Raw genomic sequence first — 15,441 nt, 5'->3', positions numbered from 1 at the left:
CGGTTCTGTCTTCTCAGAACTAAATGTGGCTCTTGAGTAAACTGTAAACGCATTGATTCCGTTTTCCTTCCCTCAGGAAATGCACCAGCCTGGCAACTAGAGATACCTGGCCACGTTAAAAAAGTAAATTTCACAATAATTCTGATTATCTGCAAATACCAATTAATTATACTGTAAACTAAATCATTGCATTAGAACTGTATTTATATTGCATATGCTTGCAAAGTATTGTTATACTTGCCTGTACCAGGCCTGGGTTGGCTCCAGACAATAAATATAACTAAATAATATTTTTACACAAAACAGATTGGTCCGAGTTCAGTCCTTGTGTGTGTGAAATAATTTCTTGCCTGAGTGTGTACAATAAATGCTTAGCACAACCCTCTGATAAGGCCTTACTGCTCACCCAAACTACCACACATATAGTAAGGTATTATCTACTTTAATCTCTGCGTACCTTTGAGGACCCACAGGACTCTGTGAACACTATACATGACTTTGGTATAGTATATACAGAGAAAGCTTCCTGCACCCACCCACTCCAGCCATCATAGGAGAAACCACCAGCTGGTTCTTGCTTTTAAACCAAGAACACTGGACATTCGGGAAATGGTATTCTTATGTTTAGGTTTTAATCATGGCATCAGAAATCCCTGTTTGGGCTTTGCTTTAGGATAAAACACCAGGAATGACTGACGTGTTACATATGACATGTTGCCAGTTAGTACCAGTGCACACCTATCCCTTGATATTTCATCACATATTTTGCCTCGTAGACGTGTCCTGCTGCTGTGGTATTCTGCCTGTTTGGGTGAGGTGCATGCACAGCTGCTGCTGCTGCTACTACTACTACTACTACTACTACTACTACTACTACTACTACTACTACTACTATTACTGTACCTCTGTATCACTCATGTGAGGGATGCTTGCCGTACTCCTGTTTCGGATGCTGTATCTGTTTCTAAAGCTGCTGCTTATATTTTTCTTGTTTAGTGCAAGAGAAAATTGCACATCGGCTGCCATGCTGGATCTTATTTTCTAGGGAAGTGTGCACTGCTGCTCACTGTGCTGGACTGTTGTGAGAGTGATTTGAAGGATGATGAGAAAGAAAATGTGAGAGGTAGAGGAAAGAAAATGATTGGAAACACCTCTAGAGGAGAGAATGAAAGGAATGGGAATAACACATGAGAAGGACACTCATGTCATGGATGAAGCAATACCAAAAGAGATATAAGAAAGGTGGTAGTAACTAAGAAATACAAGATGAGGGAGAAAGGAGAAAACAGTGGGAGGTAGAGTGACCAGAAATGGAGGCTCCCTTGCAGTAAATTGCAGAACCCCCCTAAGGTTTTGCTACGCCACTATGTGCAGGTCGCTAGTTTTCTGTTTCTTATCAGGCTCTGTAGTATTTTTGAATACTTTAAGTTTGATTCATTTGTGGCACATTGGTGCTCAGGAATGTTTAGATCTAAGTAATGGCTATTGTGGTTCATGTATGTTTATCTTTCCTTGCTGGGGTTGGTATGTAGGGCAGACATCGTAATCTGCTGGAGAAGCAAACTTCTAAATCAGAAATGTACAGGATTTCAGAAGAGCCTCTCTCAGTTGTGGTGAAGTTAGTCTTCTCACTTAGTGGGTCGTGATTGTTTCAGAAGTAATGCAAAGTTCTGGATGTGAGGTGGCACACATATTTCTATACCATATCCATGGAAGCTAAATCATGTGAGGAACTTGTTGCAGAATTAGGCCATAGTAATAGTAGGGTCTCTTGAGGGATGAAGGTCAGAGTATCTGCTTGGGTAGGTTTGTGGATGCTTTGTGGGAGGTTGTCACAAATGCTGAGGTCAGGTATGAGCAGGCCTTGAGGTACATCGCATGAGTGAGTGCAGCACTGATGGTAGCAATATTTTTGCAAAAAATCCGAAAAACATTTGAGTGAGTGCGGGTGGAAAATAGATATTGATCCATGCAATAAGAGGCCTTTATAGATCGTACCTGCCAGGTGGTACAGAGACACAGGCTCCAACAATACACTGTGGGAGCAATGCTGTAGACATTCTACATAGAAACCTCTCTAATGAAGAAAGAGCTACCCATCTTGGTTGGTTAGGATTTGAAACTTTTAGTAAGCACTGGCACCAAATGAAAGCCATGCACTGTGTAAAAAAGGTGGAGACTCACTCCAGCGCACATAAATCCCCAGCTCTTCCTGAACACAGATCAGTGAACTGCCTGTTTTCTCAAAGCTAGGACTAAGCCTAATGCCCAGCGTCTGTTGCTGGCCTTGCACAGTGAAGAACCCAGAGTATCAGGGAATCCAAACAGACCTTGATAATCCTCCCTAGAGCCTGGAGCTGGATGCAAGGTTCATAGATGTCCAGCTTGGTTTGTGTGTATCTTCTTTTCTCCTTTTTGCCCACTCCCATAGTTACCTCGGTTCTCTGTCTGACCCCTTTGAGTACTAAGAAGTGCCCTTCTTCTATATGTAGCTGTGGAGCAGGTGTCTCTAGCTGTTTGGGACACATGCTATGCACATTTAAAGGGAGTGTGAATTCCTTAATTTCACATTTCTTATATTGCCTCTTCCTAGAGATTGTGATCGGTTAGTGGCCTGAAACAATCTAATAGGAGTCACAGTTATTGGGATGAGGCTCATACTCCTTGTGGCCTTCACACAGGACTATGAGCAGCACAGTGATGATGATCAACATAATCAGCGTGAGCAGATTATTTTGATCGCAACTTAAGCCCATTTAATAACTGAACATTTTGTGTGTATTTGGTTTAGAATTTCTATGTGTACACATCTATATATTTCCATGATATTATTAAAGTGGTGTTACGCCTGTGATAACTGGAGCTTACTGCATTGAATCTCAATCACTTTATCACTCACTTTGAACTATTTACTGATTGATCAGCTAGATCTGAGAGTCAAGGAGAATTTGGAGAAAAATATTCTATTACACAACCAGTGTCAATCATCCTGGTCAGTATGGAACACCGACACCCTCACCTCTGATCATAATCTTGCGTCCCTGCACCTACATGGATACGGAGTTTGCCTGAAAGTCCTTCTGAATCCTCTACCATTAAAAGGATCAGGATCAGTGGGTGTATCAAAGAAGTACACATCTGCTTCACCTTGAGTTATTCTCACTCTGTACATCGATGGGTAAATGCAAGTTAATGACCTCTCCTATGTTATGGCAGTGGGAGCTTTGGACGTCAACGCATTGTTTGGTAACCTCACTGATATGTCACCTGGTCATCAGGGGATGTCAGTTTCAAGACCTGTCAAAATAATTAATGTTTCCCTTACACACAATCATTCCTGGTGAGCTCTACCGTAAGATAATTGTTACTTATTGATTTTAGGCATAACCACTGACTTCAGGACATCATCCGCCTTCTGTCCTGAGATTTGTGCATCAAAGAAAAAGACACATCATGTTAATTGGGTTTCAAAGTAATGATGCTACAACATCGGGAACATTTTGCAGTTGTAGATCTGGCCCTTGTAGCTCCAGGGACTGTGTCTCTGAGGAGCTTCCTGCAGAGTGAATGCTGCCTCCAGCTTGATATAAGCAGGAGAGAGAAGAAGGGAGAGAGGGGATGGAAGACACTTCATGGTGAATGCCATGGAGGCACTTGACCCTTTTCTCTAGTGTGCACGTTTACAAGTATTTTGATGTCATAAGTGTATGTTTCTTCTCCTCTTCCTCGTCTGAATGCCTACTCATCCTCGGACGTGGTACAACTTACCAATCCTGTGTTGATGGTGTTCACACAGTAAGTTCTTGGAATCTCTTTTAGACAAGACAGTAACCTCAACAACAACATGCATTATTTATTGATTATGTGTATTTAATGCAGGTTTAAACATTTCACAAGTTATTGAGTGTTGCTCATTATTATGTCTGCACCCCCACACGTCAGGCAAATGTCCTCCCGCCAGCTGCAGGGCTTCAATCTCACCAGTAAAGTCATGTTTGACTCATGTTGGAACAGGTTCCTGTCCAGAAAATGCACTGATGCTCTCAATATGCTGGATATTAAACACACGTTCTGTTGAGCTCTTCAAACAGATGCAGCACACAACTGGCGTTGGTTATCAGCTAGCGCCAAGAAGATGTGCCAAACGTTTCTTCCAGTGTTGTGTTGTAACTGACGTGTAAGCCATGAGGCATTGCAATCTGTTTACAAGTGACACAGCATGTGCAAAGGGAACAGGCAGTCTGTGTGCATTGGCAGCTGCTGGTGTGACGCTAACAGAAAATGGAAAGAAAAGGCTGTCATGCAAGGGGATCTCTCTGGCACATGTCTTCACAAAACACACAACAATAATCTGGGGACATGTGCACCACATGATTCACGCATTGTGCTCCAAGGGCTAAGCAACAATCAGATGTATACCATTCTCATGGGTCAGAAAGCATATTTTGATGAGTCACTACTCTTCGTTTCATTTCTAATCCAGAGATGCTATAGAAAATAAAGTGCACCTGGGAACAGTTCATCTGCCGTAGCACCTGTCGCTGGGCTTCTTTAACATTCAAAATGAAGGTAAATAGATTCACCGCTATGTACATGCAGTCGGTGCTTAGACCACATCTCCGAATGAAGCAGCACAAAAGTGATTCCTTTGTACACAATCAGATCACACTTTGACCCTGGCTGATGCCTCATTATGTGTTAATGCAGATCATGAGTTAAACCCCCCAAAATGGGGAATAACCTGCTCGATCTATAATTACCAGGTTCTTTAAGGGCAAGGTATCCCTGACATTGGGGATGTGATCAGAGACATTTGCCACCTGTGTTGAGTAGGTGGTACAATATATGAGTTAAAAAGAAACATTACCAGCACTAAAATAGAGGCCAGCAGTTTTAGTGATCATAACCCGGTCTTTATTGCAACTGAAGGTTTTGATTTTAACACATGCCCAAAGAAACCTGACACCGTGGAAAAAGCTGTGGATCAGGGAAGAAGAATTAAATGGGTAAAAATTGATGGGGTCAGTTTTTATAAAAAATTATTAATAGATGCTTCAGATGCAATTGACAAATGCTTAGACCCAAGTGTATGCGGGGACCGGGTGGTCAAGGCTTTCGAAGAAATCGCACAACACGTAAATAATTCACTCACAACCACGGGATCTAACAAAATGAATTTAAATCCCCGCTGGTTCGATGCGAACTGCACCAAGGCGCTTAAAGAACTGAAGGATAGCCTCCACTGCAAACCAAGGGATAAGATCAGGGTGACAAAGAGTAGAGCGGAGTATAAAAAGACCTTGAAAATCCGCAAGCAAAACCTACAGAACCAGGCCTGGGAGGACTTAAGGAACGCCGCTGAAAGAAAAGACATTGTTAGCTTCTGGAAAGTGATTAATTCCCCTTGCTTCCAGGACCAAGGGGCTCCAAAAATCACAAACATCATCTTACCGGAGCAATGGCAGACCCACTTCCAGAGACTATATAACCACTCAAATCACCTAGCCCTGGAGGATACATCGAGGAAACATCAGCCGGCAAAGCTAGACTTCTCTTTGAAAGAAGTCAAAAGGGGAATAACTGGTCTAAGTAAAAATAAGGCCCCGGGCCCGGACGGAATTCCACCAGACCTGTACCTGAGTCAACCTGATTGGTGGGCACCGTTACTCACCAGGGTTTTAAACGAGGCGGTGGTGGCAGGTCTATCCCAGTCCTGGTCAACGGCGACCATAGTCCCAATTTATAAGAAAGGGAACCGCGACGACCCCCAATGTTACCGACCCATATCGCTTATAGACGTGACCGCAAAAGTTCTAGGGCGAGTCATCCTACAGCGATTGCAAGATTGGGCCGAGGAACACCAAATCCTCTCAGAAATGCAATACGGCTTCAGGAAAGGCAGATCTACTACTGACCAATGTTTAAATCTTTACCTCCTGATAGCCAAATATACCATCGCGGGAAAGGGGTCCATCCACATGGGGTTTATGGACCTTTCAGCGGCTTTCGACCGTGTAAATAGGAGAAAGCTCTGGAGCATGTTAGTAGAACTAGGAGTTGACCAACCGCTAGTGGACACCTTGCAAAATCTCCACCGGAACACCACTGCAAGTGTAAGGTACAGTCAAGAGGGTAAGAAGACCGACCCCTTCACTTGCACAAGTGGAGTAAGGCAAGGATGTATCCTTGCGCCCTTTTTGTTCTCCATTTACATTAATTCGCTGGAAAAAGACCTGCTTAAACTCAAGGTGGACTCACCCCAAATCGGTCATCGTGCGGTACCTGTGTTATTATACGCCGATGACGCGGTTTTGCTTGCTAGAACCCCCGTTGGCCTGCAAAAACTGATTGATGGGTTTGTCAGATTTATGGACAAACTAGACCTGGCAACTAATCTGGAAAAATCCTATATCATGTCCGTCGGAAAACCTATAAAAGGATCTTTTTCCTTTCACATTGGGTCACACAAAATCGACAAAGTTCAGACCTTTTCGTATTTGGGGGTACTATTTGATCATCACCTCACTTTTAAACCCTTGGTCGAAAAACATTCTACGAAACTTGCAGCTTCAGTAGGAGCTATCATGGGATATGGGCAAAGACTGGGAAAATGGTCCCCGGAACAAATCCTGAACCTTTATAGGGCAATTTGTTGCGCGAAAGTTTCTTATGGCGCAGAAGTGTGGGGCTTCTTGGATAGTAAAGCCCAGCAGATACAGACTGAAGAAAACAAATTCATGAGGAGAATTTTGAAGGTCCCTCAGAGCGTATCGGCCCACATAATCCATGAAGAACTAGGAGAACTCTTCATAGAAGATAAAATCAAAATTAAACCCCTCCTGGCATGGGTCAAAATATGGACTAACCCAGAGGCCGGCCTAACAAGACAAATCATCGAGGACTGCCTCAAAAAAGATAAAGGTGATATCATCCCTTGGCTGAACTATGTAAAGAAATCCCTAGCTGAAATCGATTGCACAAACTTTTTCACATCCCCAGACTCTTTAACATCTGAGAGTAAATCATTGGTAAAGAACCTCTTCTTGGCACAGCTCAAGCTATCAAGAGCAGAAAAAGAAAATTGTAAACCCACAAATTCCATCTATAACGAACTCACAGCAAAGCATGGAATGGAACCTTATTTAAGAGTCATGTTTAACGCCCAGGACCGCTTTGTCATGACACGGTTCAGACTAAACATGCTACATCATATTCTTGCGGTCCCGGCAGGGTTTACTCACACACTGGCGGAGAAGGGTACCTGCGGCTGCGACCACAGGTCTCCGCAGGATACCCTTCATTTTGTCCTATTGTGTAAATTTTATACCATGCCTAGACGTAAGTTCCTGGTGGGGATTCTGAAAGACATAAAACCTAAACATGCAAGAACGGCCCTGAGATTCCTACAGGAAGCAGAGGACGCATACACCCTCTTTTGCACCATAAATTTTATTCGTGTAGCGATAAGACTAAGAAACACTAGAGAAAATTGACCATTGACATTTGCCTGTCCCCATGATGAGTTAAATTGCACGAACATTTTGATCAATGACTCCCGTATAGTGATTTATTTATGTGTTACACTAAAAGCTTTTTATGTGTGTACTTTGTATTTGTGCTTTTATGGTGTCTTTTTAAGAACCGAATAAAGATTATAAATTGAAATTGAAAAAATTGAATTGAGTTAGAGCCAGTGCAGTTCTGGGGTGCTTGACCTGGGGAGGGGGACTTTGAGGCTACTGAATGGTGTGGGCATGGGTCAGGCTGATGCTTCTGCCAGCAGCCCCTGTCCCTGTCCACCTGTGGTGTTATCGTGTGCATATCCACACCAGTTTACAGTGGGTTTGGTGATACCAGAACTGGACATTTCTGGTCTGGACACACCTGGCCACTTGCAGCTGCACAGACCATTAATCTGGAAAAGCCTGCGAGAAAAAGTGTCCTTCCAGCTAGTGCATCTTTCTTTCTGCAGAGCAGACATAATCTGTACTCTTTGATGTGATGCTACTAACATCTCTAATGTGCACCACATGCTATCCTGGGCTTTTTTGTTTTTGCAGTTTTACATAGCCAAACTTGACTGGAAGATATTGGAGTGCTTTTACATGAGCACCAGTTGTAATACACAATAAAACATTCATTTTGGTAGGCGCAGGGAGATTAAGTGATTACCCAGAATCACAGGATGTTTAGACTCAAACCTGTTTCCCTAGTTCCATAGTCGGCAGCTCTGGCTGATTCCGTTTTGACAGTCACGCCTGCACCTCAAGGGTGTTTAAAGTGGATGTATGATGTTACAATGCATACTTTTACAACGCATACCTTCACAACGCATTTTTTACAACTCAACATCCATTACAACGCATTCAATTACAACGCATGCCATTACAACAAATTTTTAAAAACTACATTTACAACGCATTCCATTGCAACGCATACTACCTTTGCAATGCATACCATTACAACGCATAACATTACATTGCATGTATGGTAAGTATTGGATAGTGTAGGGGTTAAAATTACTATTCTAACTCCAGGAGGGTGCAACAGTAGGGTAAGTGTTGGATAGTGTAGGGGTAAAGATTACTATTCTAACTATATGAATTGAGATGTAACTTTTGCATTAGCTTATTGTTTCAAATGTATTTTTCTTCTGTTGTACTTTTATGGTTCATAAACAAACCGAAATAAAGTTTCAAATGAATGATGAATTTTAAGACAGTTTGCAGTTTTTCTCTCTATTGCACTATATTACATAGATGATGTACTTTTGAGCATTGCATGTACCACTTCTCTCTTTGCCGTTATTCTCTGTAGCATTGTTTGGCTATAGCATGTATTTTCATTCCCCTCCCCTTATCCTCTTCCCCCTTTTCCTTGAAAATCCCATAAAACACTTTTTTCTTTTATTAACTAGTTTGACAATGGCTATGTTATGGCTTGATCAGTTTTGTCATATTTGTATACTTCTCTTGCTGATGTCAACTTGCTGTTTTTATTATTATTCTTCAATAAAGCTTTTCAAACATAAAAAAAGATATTTGCTTGTTCCAAACACATTTTACCACTGTATTGTGAAACAAGGATTGCACAGCTGGTGATGTGTACGAAGAATGTTTGTGAATTTTTGGTGTGTGGGGATGTTGCAATAATGTTTTCTGTTGTTTTTTGAACTGTTTTGTTTTTGTGCTGTGTTGTTGCAATTTTATTTTGTTCTGTAGTTGTGTTGTGCTCCGTTTTGAATATTTATTGTGATGTGCTCAGATATGTTTTAACCCCCTAGTTGTACTGTTTTGCTAAAGTTATTGCATTATGTTGAGTTGTTTACATTAAAAATTTCAACAATGCTGCTATGCATCGAAAAACTGCATGCCTTGCAAGTTCCTCTGACAGGGAATCACTTACTGACATTTAGGTCCTACAAATCGATACAGGATGTGCACGTTTAGACAACAGAAACTAAGGGGTTGGTGTCCAGACTGGCTCCCCCAAAGTATATGTCAGCCTTTAGACCAGCTGACTCACAGTGCCACCATAATCCCTCTAACCTTACCAAGGAGCATATAGTTTCTGGCAACTATCAAACATGACAACCCTTGATCCTTCAGGGATCGTGCAAACAGTGCAGTACTTTTCACTATGTTAATCATGCTCACTTAGTCTCAGACAGATACACAGAATGAATGGTGGGGACGTTTTCTATAAGCATCATTCTAGTATAAAACATGTGTGCAGCGATAATCATTAGACAGAAACAGATGTATAACACTTCAAGCACCAACAGAGTAAATAAAAGGTGGAATTCTACCATGGTGCAAAAACAGTGAATATGTGCAGGCATATAGATACATAGCATTGTTCAAGCGTACTCCTACTATGCGAACCTATCTAACTGCACCTAAATGTACCTAGCATGTATGTAGGTGTAAAGCCAAATATTGCTTGGGATACAGCCAACCCCATTACCTGATTGGAGAGAACGAAGGACCTGTTTGGGTATTGAGATGGACTCCCCGCAAGGGATGTCAGACCACTGCGTGCTGGGGCTTCTGCATGCAGGGAACTCAGCATCTTGTGTCAGCATGGACCCTTCTCCTCTATCTCTTTATGGAAGGTATGTTTTTTTTATACCATAAAGATAGCCTTGGGGTTCCTTACACAATCGATGTGTTGTAAGTAGGATTACCTAAATGAGCCTAAATCAATATCTGCAACTATGCAAAGTAGTTTTGCACAAGGATGAAGATGAACATGACCTTTATACAGAATACGTTCATGCTGTTTTGTACATCATGTGCACAGGACGTTACTAAGAATCCTCATGCCTAATAAATGAAGCAAGTTTCAAGGAAACCGAACAACATTTATTCAGCACATAACTGAGTTAAAGGTCAGTGCTTAGAACTGTTATGCAGAGCAAGGTAGAACAAATGTATTTAAAATGTTGTGTAGCTACCTAGGTCTAGATTAGGGTACATTGGGTTTCATAATAGTACCATACTTTAAGGAGGAACATTCAATTTGTTCCAGTTCTTCGACTACTTAAGACACAAATCTTTTCAACATTGGTGTAAAATGGTGGATGAAGACAACAGTATAAAGTTTCAGAAGTAGTACCAAAACTTTTGTAAATTCATCACAGGTTATATAAAGGTCCCCTAATTTTCAAGAAATTCCAAGGCATGGCCCTTCCATTACAAGCCAGGTTTTCAAATGATAAAAGGGTTTTCCCCAATTCCAGTCAAACGCCTGTTCCATCTAGTTTTGCAGGTTAATAAATCTTGTGACTTTTTCCTGAGACTCAATAAAAGTGCAGCTTATTGGATCTTGAATTTAGTTTGTCACAGTTAGGGATTCCTCTGTTCTTCTGAAGGCGGGCAGGAAATGCCTATCAGGCAGCCTTCTTGATGCTTCCTGTGTTCCAAGCAGCACTCTGAGTTCATAGTGATGGGAATGCACTTTATAATGTTAACAAACATTGAATAAAATATGTCCTTACAAATGGAAAATTTTCCTACTTACCTCATCCGTTTTCTAAGAATAATCACCAATTTTCTGGCTTCTGATGCTGAACTTTGGTAAAAGTAATCCAACAATGCCTTGTGGTCCAGTTTTGCCAGATGGAGGAATGGAGTCTTGCCTCTATTTCTCCCCCTCATTAACTACCCCAATGTCAATCTAATCTCTCCCCTCCAAGCTCAAAGCCAAACACACTCCTCTAGGGACCTTATCTTTGCCCAAAGAATCTTGTCTGTGAGCACAGTGAGATAAAAGAGGGCAGTGGTGTGGCCTCAATTTTACCTCTAGCTACTTGAATAGATCCCTTCATGGGAGCTCTCTCTGTAAAACCCTTCCTTTAGAGAACGACTGATGAGGCAGAAGGCACTGACAACCAGGTAGTTCTTTCTTCGAAGCAGGTTTGTGATGAGGAAGCTACATTTGACAAATGGCTGTCAAACTGAAGCAGGACTAGAGCCATGGACATTGGACAACGGTCGCTGCTACTGCCACTGAGGAGAAGTGGAGTGGCAAGGCAGCAGGAGCATCGGACAGGTACGGGGGCAGTCAGGGGCCACTTAAATTTAAAAACATTTTAAAATGTAGCTGTTCCTGGGGCCGCCTCGCGCTTTGGTGCACGTCCTTTAAGCTATTCCCAGCAGTCCCTGGAATAACAAAATGTCCATCTAATACAGACTCTGTGGTGATCAGCCTGATCGAGCCTGTTTTGTGCTCTACTCAGACACAGGGAGTCTGTGCATTTCTCTAACCCAGCTGTAGAATACAGCTGGGTTAGGGAAACCTAAGTGCGCATGTCTGTTTGGCCGGTCTAGGTCGGTCGGCCAAACAGACATGCACACTTAGATGTGCACAACACTGCTCCGCACCCTCCCATGGACTGGCCCGGCCCGGCCCCTCCACACATGCACTGTCTCAAAGCCACCAGCTGAAAAATAAAACAATAGTAAAGTAGCATTTTGTTTTTCAGTTGCTGGCTCTGAGCCAGTGGGGCGTTCCTCACTCACCATTGCGGAGGAGCCGCCGCTGTTGCACACATCAGATCAGTTACAGGTTCATAGAACTCATGTCTTGAAAAGCTAATTGTAGCTACAGTGGATGCAACTGGAGATAGGTATATCGCTACTACACACAGAGCATTCTCGTACCAAACAATATGATTTTAAACCTGCACACATTTATCAATTCATGCACTGCAGTTGGATCACTGAAAGCATTTGTGTGTTTGTCCAATTTCGTCTTTTAAACATGTATCTGAGTTAAGTTACCATATTTTATATCTGAACAGCTTGCATTGTCACACCAGACTTTATCTACTAGCAAACATAAAACAAAGTCACTTTGCCTTTTAACACAGAGGTACCATGTGCAGTGTTTCATTGGTGCTTCTCAGTTTATGTGCTAGGGTTTGCTCCACATGTGAGTGGAGAAAGACATCCCTATATCTCATATGTGATATCTGAATTTTATACAGACTGGACAAATATTGCTCATGTATGGATGACTTGCAAAAGTGCCTCTCATGCCAGTTAATTATTCCAACAATTGCCATAGCTTAGGGGAAAGCACATGTAGTGAAGGCTGCTGAGCAGTCACTCATTTCACAGTGATAAGAACTATCAGCTATTTGTACCTACAAAAATGTAAAATATAAATTTTTTACACTCATCGCAACCATACAACAGTTATCTGTTTGTCTTACTTTTCAAGGTTCTGTTTTATGATTCAATATCTTTTGATTCAAAAGACCTAGCATAACCAGGTCTGCTTCCCACGTACATGAGATGTGGTTTGAAAACCAAAGGGAGGCAGATAATCCAAGCAGGACCTCCCATGAACTCACTTTGGATCTTATTACCAAGCAACTCAGCCTGGTTCTGGAAAACAGCACAAATAAGCTGATTGAAAGCTTGGAGATTGTACTTATGGCAATAAAGCTTCTCGCTACAACAAAGAATGTAGGCAAAATGGTAGCTGGGAAAGGGCAAGGTAAGTTGTCCCGAACATATATAAAGAAGGAAAATATGACAAAAGGAGGTATTGAGACCACAATGCAGTCACCCCTCTGTTCACATTTGTAAATGGGTCTTGGGAAGCCGTTGACCAATAGATGGTGAGTGGTAAAGAGAGCTTCTTGCACTCCTTTGTCTCTATTTTGTTTTTACTTTACCCATATTCATATCAGACAGACTGCTTCCGTGTATTTCTTCTAGCCAAGGGAGGCAAAGGAGCCTGGAGACCATGAGGAATGGCAACCACAGCTAATACATTTCTTATTGTTTCCTCGAAAGAGAGGTTAATTGTGCTCTGTGCATCTGGTGGGAGTCTGTTCCATAAGTGGAATCCAGCATTTAGTAAGCATCAGTCTCCTCTGGAAGTTTAGTCAGATTTGGAAGCATGGAGGGGGTTGCAGTTGAAGGAAAGCCGGTATCTGACAGGATCATATTGTTGTACTTTTTCTTCTAGGTGATTGGGTGGTAGCCCACTTATTGAATTTTAGATATGGCAGATGAACTTGAAGGTGATCTTGTCTTTGACTGGAGATCAGTACAGATTTCTGCAAGGTTATGTAGTTTAACTGATTTTTTCTCCCGATTTTGTAGTCGTCCTTCAGGGATCTGTGCATTCTTCTTTGTGTTTCCTTGGTAGTCTGGCAGGCCATATTATCTAATGTTTCAGTAGTTCAGGCAGGAGTTAACAATAAGGCCCACTTCAGAGTCATGATGTGTCTTAGGAATGTAAGTGTAAGACATACATTTGTGAGGCATTCCCAAGTTTACTAGTCTTGACAAATCTTGGAATGCACCTTAGATGGGTGGGTGGTAGGAGCACTCAAGCACCACCCATGTAATGCCTTCCCGGCACACAGGAGCGCAAGGCAGTAAATTTCTCTGCCTTGCTTTGCTCCAGAACTAGCAAGTCATGCAGGGTCATGCCATGTAGCTGTGGGTGGCTTAATAAATCTTACTTAAGGATTGCATTGCCCGTGCATCACCTTGCATGACACAAGGAGAACGCGATCCTTGGATAAATCTTAGCCAATATTTAGATGTTTCTCCAGCATTAATATTGATTGGGCTAAGACCTTAAACAAGCAAAGAGAAGACCACACGTAATTTCCAAACAGATGACTTGATACCTTTGTCAACAATACAGGGATTTCACAACATAGGAATATTGAAGCACCAATACAATTAAACAATGAGCTTGCAATTGTCAACCTTGCCCACGAGATCAACATGTGGATTAGATTATCGTTGTCATTTGAGGTCTGAATAGCTTTCATAAAAATGGTGGTGCTTCCCAGAGTTTTGTATCTGTTGCTGAATAAAAGATGCCCAATCGATTTCCTTGAAGAGCCAGTCTAGTTTGAGTCCCTGACTGAATTGATAAGATCGACTGTTAGAAATTGGGGTCTCCTGTTGGAAGTGGGATACACCCTGTCCAAGTAGGGACCCTTACTTCAGGATAAGTAAAGTACACACCTATATTTGCCTGTGCTCACCCTCTGGTAGCTTGGCAGAGAACAGTCAGACTAGACTACAAAGGCAATATATGTTTAGATACACACAGTAACACAGTAAATACACCGCAAATGGACACAACACCAGTTTATGAAAATAAAGTATCTTTATTTAAACACAACCTAAACAACAAAAATCCAACATACAGATTTCAAAATATGACTTTTAAAGTGTAAAAACAGTTCTGTCCATGGAAAACTATGGATGTGTTTCTTTTAGAACAAAGGGCCAGATGTACGACCCACCAATTTGCGACTCACAAATTGCATCGCATTTGTGACTCACAAATTGCAACTCGCATACTCAATATTATTGAGGCAGGCACAATTTACGACCCCATTAGGAATGGCTAGCACTCACAGGGATGGTGGCCTGCTTGGGTCAGCATACCACCATGTCTGTGAATGCTGTTAAATAAAGCAGTTTTTTTTTTTAATGCAGCCCGATTTTCTTAAAGGAAAACAGGATGCATTTAAAAAAATAAAAATATAACTTTTCAGTTTCATTTTTGAAAGGCAGGCAGTGGTCCCTGAGACCATTGCCTACCCTTAAAGATAGTTTTTGACCCATTCACACTCCGTATGGTTGTACATGCAACTTTTTCAAGGCTTCAATATTCACTTTTACGAAGTATTAAGTGTGGTGATAATTCCAGACCACACTGTCCTGTGGCGTGAGGTAAACGTCAAACTGCTGGGCTTCGAGTATGTAGTACTGTCCTTTAATATCCTTGTTTAGTAACTTAATCGGAGCCGCTGATCCGCGTCCTCTCTCCTCACACCGCGTATCTCGAGTACGAGGACGACCTTAGATATCCAATCTCAACACACATTTCAGAATGCCCTTCCCAAGGAAAGAACAACGGTTTTATATTTTATGGTATAGAACAGACTTTGAGACA

At 41.9% G+C, this 15,441-nt stretch overlaps 1 long non-coding RNA gene across 1 annotated transcript in view; it reads right to left on the bottom strand.

Moving 5' to 3' along the window:
• The window catches only part of LOC144767823 (uncharacterized), a 133,383-nt gene extending 123,382 nt beyond the window's left edge, over positions 1–10,001 (bottom strand). Inside the window, exon 1 of the long non-coding RNA XR_013598351.1 lies at positions 9,967–10,001. This is a non-coding gene — a long non-coding RNA (uncharacterized LOC144767823). The remainder of the gene's footprint in view (positions 1–9,966) is intronic.
• Between the last annotated feature and the right edge of the window lie 5,440 nt (positions 10,002–15,441).

Source organism: Lissotriton helveticus, chromosome 7 (genome assembly GCF_964261635.1).
Source record: "Lissotriton helveticus chromosome 7, aLisHel1.1, whole genome shotgun sequence".
Lineage (NCBI taxonomy): Eukaryota > Metazoa > Chordata > Amphibia > Caudata > Salamandridae > Lissotriton > Lissotriton helveticus.
The sequence above is the reverse complement of the archived record's forward strand: the minus strand, read 5'-3'. Positions and strand labels throughout refer to the sequence as shown.